The 8,736-nt window shown below is 41.0% G+C and overlaps 1 non-coding gene across 1 annotated transcript; it reads left to right on the top strand.

Annotated features, from left to right (window-relative positions):
• Window positions 1-2,798: 2,798 nt before the first annotated feature.
• Window positions 2,799-2,871, top strand: Trnar-ccu (transfer RNA arginine (anticodon CCU)). Its single transcript has one exon. It is a non-coding gene; the product is annotated as a tRNA-Arg (tRNA).
• The last annotated feature ends 5,865 nt before the right edge of the window (window positions 2,872-8,736 follow it).

Below are 8,736 nucleotides of genomic sequence, written 5' to 3' on the forward strand. Positions count from 1 at the left end.
TTTGTAACGGTCACTTACTTTTTTATTCTGCCGTCGTAGTCTCGTTTTGATGCGCTGGGGTGTTTCCATTTCCTCTTCACAAATTGTCACTAGCATAGCAGTAACTTGGAAACACGATCACAAACAGTTCTGTAGTGCAATCAAAAAAGTGAGTGATCGTTACAAAACATTTTCGTGCAAACATCAGTCCAGCTTCCAGAGCGACACCGCCTCTTACTAAGATTTCTCTTCTTCCACAGGATGACCACAGCATTTACGAAAAGACTATGCAACATCAGTGTGGCCTTATCGTGAAGTTGTTTTTGTAATGTCATTTAGCCTGAAGATGTGATATTACCTCGAAACATGTCGCTAAATAAATAAGAAATACAATAGTTGACAAAGATTGTGACTGGAAACGGTAATTTAAAAAAAAAAAACATTTACATATTTCTTGAGACGGTCACGGTCGAAAAATAGTCAAAATAGCAACGAATATGTTTTCGTAAGTGTTACGTCGGTATTCAAAAGACCGAACAGTCAAGCAGTTTAACGACTCTGTTTTCTGTTGTTTTGTCAAAGTCACCCAACAAAAGGCACAGGATAGCTTTTTCACAGATAGTGTGTTATTTTTGTCGTGAGGAAAACGTCTGTAAACAATTCTTATTTTACAGCAGTGGTAGTGAAACATTTGACCCAATTACGACAAGAATCAAAAAGACCTTAAAGTCATCATTAGTGCTCAACAATATTACTATTTACTGTGCTGACAGTGTCTCCGTAGAATTTGGAAACAATAAAAATGTATTTATCGAATTCTGCAAAGAGGATCCCAACTGGGTTGCGGCTGCAAAAAAACTGTCACACCTTGAATAACGCTGCAAATATCGCAGCGAATGGTCTTCGAATTGACGCGGAAACCATCGTTATTAACATATATAATGAATTCCATCGGTCTATGAAAGAGGGCATCAACTAAAGGAATTTTTTTCTTGTCTGAACGTCGAATGGCAAGATTTATTAAAACACTAACTCGGTGGCCAACTCTCGCTCCGTATAGTCCGAAACACTCAACCAATTGAACTTTCTCCTGTAGAACGATCATACGCCAAATATATTCAGCGACATTACCGGAACATGACCAATTACTGACATCTCAGCTTGTGTATGACTTTGCATTGCTGAATGTAAACCTGCTATCAGATGAACAGAAGCGACAAATTACTTGCAGTGTCTTATAGGCTACCTTGAAAAGCGTTTTTAGTTTGAAGGAAACTTTACACAGTAAACGAAGAAACAGTGCTCAGTTTCAGAATCTCTGTAAGCGACGTATCGATATGAACTTTGTGTTGATACGTAATTCGTGGAATGAGTGCAGTTAAGCACTTTCTTCAGGGAAGAAGAGGATTTTTTTTTAAGCTAAAGTATGATGAAAAATGGATGAAACTTTCCTCGGTCATGCAAATAGTGAGAACATATTTAAAGTTTTTCTGTCCTTCATTCTGATGTTGCTCTGGGAAGAATGTTTAGCCCCATGACGAACTCTGTGCGAGGTAAGGGAAACCGTTACTCAGTGGCCGCATCAGAAGCTGAATAATTATTATTAGTGGGAAGATTAACTGTTCATTTAGGTTCCTGCAGTTTCCTCGACTGAGTAGAACCTTTCTTTCTTCCAAGAAAGTTGAAAATCGAGCAAAAGGATCTGTAAGGTTAAATGCAGTACTTTGCTACATTTCAGACTTGTATATATTGCGTTACCCATGTCGTCGTAACAATTTAAGGTTGTCAATAATACGGAAACAGTTGGTTTTTGAAGTAGACATTCCTCATGCAGAGATGCTTCAAGGTTTCTTACAAGCCAGCGACACCATTCACCGTACTGGTGCTACAGTCCTTGATTCGACGAATGTGTTGTTCTGTAGAATACATATGTAGCTGTAGGTGTAGAAGCACATTCAGGAAATTCGTACATTCGTTAAATGTTTTAAAGTTGAGAGCTATATAAAGCAGTCTGTCATTAATGATTTGAAAACGAAGGCTTTTGGGCATATGATTCTACAAACTTGTATCTTCTTTTTATGTGAGAAATTCGCTCCCCAGAGTTGAGGAAGTACTTCTCATACATGCTGTACTGCTTTTCATATGAGTAATGAGTACGATCCACCACATATATCTAATAGAAATCTATGAATTTACACAAAACTACTCGTTTCGTGGACTTGAAATTTACTTGAAAGTAGTGACAGCATTACTGCGAAAATTACATGTTCGCTGGTAATGTCTCTGCTGAAGAAAACTGTTAAGCTTAGTATTCGCTGCAATAACATTGTGGCGCAACAGTATCATTTAAAAGCAATGTTTCGACGATAATCTGTCTTTATCAGTCACTTTGTGTACCTTAAGGCCGAGTGAGAAAGCTTTAGTTTCGCCAATAGACTATATCATTTAAAGTTGAACTTACTTAAAAACTCATTGCAGTTAGTTTTGATTATGAAATCTGAACCATCACAAGATAAGAAAGTTAATGTGTGTATATGTGTAGTTACCTGTGAATATTTCTGCCACACAGAACGAGGCAGTGAGATATTAAAAGCGCTTACCAGTGCGGTTGTGCGGCCAATGAAAGCGCTACAGTATAATAAACAACTTTAACGTCTGTTTACGGTTTCACAATTGTTCGAATGGCAAGTTCTGATCATTTTACAACAATATGTGTCGAAATACAGGAAATCGTTCCAGAAATACGCTTAAAGTCGTTAATAGTGAAACTGAAAGAGTTATCACAACGACCCAGCACTGTGCGCAACTTTATGCGCCGAGCCCCTGTGGCCTAATGGATAAGGCATCGGTCTCCTAAACCGGGGATTGTGGGTTCGAGTCCCACCAGGGGTACAAAATTTTTATTTCGTGAAAAGATATTAAAAGATAAGTCTTGTAAAATAGTCCACAAAAAGAGGATATAAAGACGCAAATTGTAAAAACGGAATGTTGCAGCAAGAGCGTAGTAACTTGCGGTGGTATCCTCATAACAGTCTCAACTAAGATTAATTCATAGCTCAAAGCTCATTAAAATACTTCCAACGACTGAACCTGCTTAGCTCATTGACATAAATGAATGATAAACGGTCGCCAGAATAATGCCACACGGCAGTTCCTGAACAACTGCTCATATTAATCAAAATGTTACCTACAGTCATGTTCTGGATCGTGGGAATTAGTTCGATCGTACTTGCAGGTTTCAACAGCAACATTTTCACCCTCGAGTGGTTCCAGTGCTGCAAGATAAGTAAAAAGATAGCAACAAAAATCTATTCTTCGAGTTGGCCAAGGAAAATAATTTGGATACACAGAAAGCCTGGTAAAAACTGCGTATATTCTTAAAGGATTTCATATGAACGAGAAAAACGAATGTATTTCAGACGAGCGTGGGAGAAGTCACAATTGGCCAACTGTTCTGTCATACGCGGATGCCTTATCTTCATACTGCATGTACTCCATTGCGCCGAGCGCCGAGCGGATATTGTGGGAATGCCACCAAGTGCGTATGGCATTTTCGCAAATCGTAGTAGAGACACTGTTACCTGGTTATTATTTCTCGTCTGTGTATCTCTTAACTAGAATAACCCTTTAACTAGAGGCTCATTTTTCATGGAGACGGTGATACGACTTCTCGGCTCTATACTGCCGGTATAAAAGTGATATCTTATTTCATCACTAAAACCGTTGGCGATTATACGGCGGTTGGCTTCACAGTGTCTCCCTTCCCCATAACGACAAAACTAATTGATTTCTTCAGTCACGCTTCTTCCGCATTCCTAACACAAGGTCGACAGAATAACTTTTTTCTGTTCAGTTTTCTGCTAAGGTCGATTCTTCTAGCATCCACGAGGCCTGTGACATCTGTTTATCTTCTTGGGTGAGGTTGAACTTAACAACTGTGAACAAAAATGGAATAGGACGTAAGTGCAACAAACTAAAATTTTCAATATTCAAATAAATGTGTCATAAATATTGGATTATTACATTAATTTTATGAAAAAAATATGTGTATATCAAAATACCTCTACAAAACATGAAAACAGTTTTTTTTGAATATGTATAAAGGGAACAGAACTTATATGGAAAACGAAGTAAGTGCCATCCTTTCGTTTTCTGGAAAACGCTGTAAGTGTCTTACTACGTTTATGAAAAGCGTGTGAGTCAAGGGTTTATGTTAAAAAAAGATGGTAAGTCAATTGTAGTTTTGAGAACATTTAATAACTTTACATATAATTTTACTCTTTCAGTGCTAGGCTAATATAAAAAAGGTACAAAATAAAAGTTTGGATTTTTTTTCAGCAAAGTTGTTTGTCTTCAGTATAAGCCACCTGAAAACCAAAAACTGAAGCAGATGTCTAAATTTATTTTGGGTGTCTCAGCTATATTCATAATACTTTGACTTTTTATTCACTTTCGAAATTCGTTCTGATACAATTGATCGTTTTTGACTAAATCAATTTTATTTTAAAAACACGTATATATACGAGAAATCAAATGCAAAGTTATCTGCATTTACTAAGCGAAATAAACTTACAGTACAGTACTGTACTTCTTTCCTCTAAGCAGTCCCATTCCTCATCTTGTTCCTACACCTCCATGATGCACGCCTCTTCATCTTTGTTCTCCAACAGGGCTCTGTAGAAGTCCTTGTCTTCTTCTTTCTCTATATAGTCTATCATTCGCAAAGGATCATTCTTCTTTTCTTGTGAGATTTTGGATTTAAAGTGTATTTTTGGCAAGTCATGAATATCCGGTACATTGTCAAGAGTAGCACCGTTCTTTAAAACATTAATTTTTTTCCAAGTTACCATAACATCACCTTCAAGACCCAAAACTGGTGCCACTTTCAATGTGCTAGGATTCTTGTGGGAAATGCGGAAGTGGGAAATTTTACTTATAGCCAGATCTTTTGTATTTATGTAGTCTTTAGCAAGGCCTTTAAAATCTATGAAGTCGTCAGTATTCATAGATATTACAATAAAAGCTGTTGTCAATTTTGCACTTCATCTACATCTACATCTACTCGTCAGTATTCATAGATATTACAATAAAAGCTGTTGTCAATTTTGCACTTCATCTACATCTACATCTACATCCATACTCCGCAAGCCACCTGACGGTGTGTGGCGGAGGGTACCTTGAGTACCTCTATCGGTTCTCCCTTCTATTCCAGTCTCGTATTGTTCGTGGAAAGAAGGATTGTCGGTATGCCTCTGTGTGGGCTCTAATCTCTCTGATTTTATCCTCATGGTCTCTTCGCGAGATATACGTAGGAGGGAGCAATATACTGCTTGACTCTTCGGTGAAGGTATGTTCTCAAAACTTTGACAAAAGCCCGTACCGAGCTACTGAGCGTCTCTCCTGCAGAGTCTTCCACTGGAGTTTATCTATCATCTCCGTAACGCTTTCGCGATTACTGAATGATCCTGTAACGAAGCGCGCTGCTCTCCGTTGGATCTTCTCTATATATTCTATCAACCCTATCTAATGCTTCAAGATCTTTAGGTGTTAGCTGAGGCACAAACATCATGGCGGTGGCACTTACATCCCTTCCCATCTCAGCCCCGTTGGCGCTTGCACAGTGCTGCTATTTTCGAACTGCTCTAGAAAGTAGTAGGAATTTTTCTGGCACTTGCCACCTTTCTCGTTTCATTACGCATGGCTTATACGACCCTTTTGACTATAACAGTCATTTTTTTAAATTTTTGGCACTTACATCCTTTTGCATTTTTTGTACTCAATTTCACTCACAGTCCCTGTCCAAAATGGCGGTCATTGTACGAAATAATCTTAGCACGCAACAGTTCACAACACCTGAAGCGAAAGTGACGTCATTTTGACGTCTGCACTGTATAGAAGATGGCAAGAGCTGTCTATCGACTTTGGTAATAACCTGGGACGCGCCATATTGCAGTTCTATTCCTGGGCTTTATTTTGTAATTTATGTCCTATTAATATATGCTGTTGAAAAACACTGGCACATTGAGGATTCCTTAATAGTGCTATGGTATTGGTACAATCTGTCGCGACAGAATGACAAAAAAGTCATATTGCTGGTTAAAGAATTTTTTGAATTTGCTGATTTCGTATTATAACTTGTGTGTTATGAAAATACGCCATTTGTAGACAACGGGACATCGAATATTAATCAAAAACACATCATTCTTGACATAATTAACTGTCAGGTAATGTTATATTGACAGTTAAAGTAGGAGATATAACATAAAGGACATGTTTATATTTGATGATGAACTATAGTTTTATATATTGAAATTTATTTCTGAAATTCAACTAACCCGTATTAAGTATAGAGGTACTACCAACAGCGAGGTATGAGAATTTGTGCGGACTGGAACTCGGACCCAGATTTCTATTGCAAGTGGTCACATTACCACTTAGGATATATGAGCATGATCCCTGGACCGACCCAGACTTCCATATGCCATACACCTGTCTATTTCTCCTCGTGGGTTATTAATTCATTTACCGATTCCAACACATCTCGTGATTCCCAATAAAGTTTTAGAATAAAAACAACAAGAATTCATCAACTGTTGTTCTCATTTTCTCGCAGGTCCTTCTTCAATTTACATATATTTGATGTCAAACTACAGTTCAAAATATTAAAATCTATGAGAGGAAATAGATAGGTGTATGGCATATTCAAGTTTGGGTCTGTCCAGGGAGGATGCTCAGATAGTGGTAAAGCAACCGCTCACGATAATTAGGAAATCCAGGTTCGAGTCCGGTCCGGCATAAAAATTCCATTTCGATTTACATAGCAAATTGTACCTATTACAGTTAAGCTGAATTTCAGGAATAAATTTCAATAAAGGACAAATTATATGTTTCAGAAGTTCACTGTGGTGTGGGTACAAGTGTGTAGTTACAAAGTCTAAAGCAGCTGGTCTGAGTACCGCAATGTCAAAAAACTTAATGACATCTGCTTTTCTAGAATGTTCTTTGACATTCTTATTAATGTAATAAAATTAATGTAATGAAGATATTTTCTGTAGTATTTGATGTTCCAAACACATAACAGCTCTCTCTTAGACTTTAAAGTGGTCTCTGCAGTGCCTGTGTATACACTCCTGGAAATTGAAATAAGAACACCGTGAATTCATTGTCCCAGGAAGGGGAAACTTTATTGACACATTCCTGGGGTCAGATACATCACATGATCACACTGACAGAACCACAGGCACATAGACACAGGCAACAGAGCATGCACAATGTCGGCACTAGTACAGTGTATATCCACCTTTCGCAGCAATGCAGGCTGCTATTCTCCCATGGAGACGATCGTAGAGATGCTGGATGTAGTCCTGTGGAACGGCTTGCCATGCCATTTCCACCTGGCGCCTCAGTTGGACCAGCGTTCGTGCTGGACGTGCAGACCGCGTGAGACGACGCTTCATCCAGTCCCAAACATGCTCAATGGGGGACAGATCCGGAGATCTTGCTGACCAGGGTAGTTGACTTACACCTTCTAGAGCACGTTGGGTGGCACGGGATACATGCGGACGTGCATTATCCTGTTGGAACAGCAAGTTCCCTTGCCGGTCTAGGAATGGTAGAACGATGGGTTCGATGACGGTTTGGATGTACCGTGCACTATTCAGTGTCCCCTCGACGATCACCAGTGGTGTACGGCCAATGTAGGAGATCGCTCCCCACACCATGATGCCGGGTGTTGGCCCTGTGTGCCTCGGTCGTATGCAGTCCTGATTGTGGCGCTCACCTGCACGGCGCCAAACACGCATACGACCATCATTGGCACCAAGGCAGAAGCGACTCTCATCGCTGAAGGCGACACGTCTCCATTCGTCCCTCCATTGACGCCTGTCGCGACACCACTGGAGGCGGGCTGCACGATGTTGGGGCGTGAGTGGAAGACGGCCTAACGGTGTGCGGGACCGTAGCCCAGCTTCATGGAGACGGTTGCGAATGGTCCTCGCCGATACCCCAGGAGCAACAGTGTCCCTAATTTGCTGGGAAGTGGCGGTGTGGTCCCCTACGGCACTGCGTAGGATCCTACGGTCTTGGCGTGCATCCGTGCGTCGCTGCGGTCCGGTCCCAGGTCGACGGGCACGTGCACCTTCCGCCGACCACTGGCGACAACATCGATGTACTGTGGAGACCTCACGCCCCACGTGTTGAGCAATTCGGCGGTACGTCCACCCGGCCTCCCGCATGCCCACTATACGCCCTCGCTCAAAGTCCGTCAACTGCACATACGGTTCACGTCCACGCTGTCGCGGCATGCTACCAGTGTTAAAGACTGCGATGGAGCTCCGTATTCCACGGCAAACTGGCTGACACTGACGGCGGCGATCCACAAATGCTGCGCAGCTAGCGCCATTCGACGGCCAAAACCGCGGTTCCTGGTGTGTCAGCTGTGCCGTGCGTGTGATCATTGCTTGTACAGCCCTCTCGCAGTGTCCGGAGCAAGTATGGTGGGTCTGATACACCGGTGTCAATGTGTTCTTTTTTCCATTTCCAGGAGTGTATTTAATGGGGCCGTGGCCACATAGGCATCTGCACTAGCAGTTTGATGTAAGGGATTGGGAACACCGTTAGGAATGCTTGGATGGCTGCACTCTGTGCTATTCTGGGGAAGTATTGTGAAAATTATTTCTCTGCACTGGAGTTCCGCTGCATCTATGCGTCATTGCGCCCATGTAGATGCCTAGGAGACTTGTAAATCGTATGAGCTTT

The sequence above is a fragment of the Schistocerca cancellata genome, chromosome 9, assembly GCF_023864275.1.
Source record: "Schistocerca cancellata isolate TAMUIC-IGC-003103 chromosome 9, iqSchCanc2.1, whole genome shotgun sequence".
Classification (NCBI taxonomy): domain Eukaryota; kingdom Metazoa; phylum Arthropoda; class Insecta; order Orthoptera; family Acrididae; genus Schistocerca; species Schistocerca cancellata.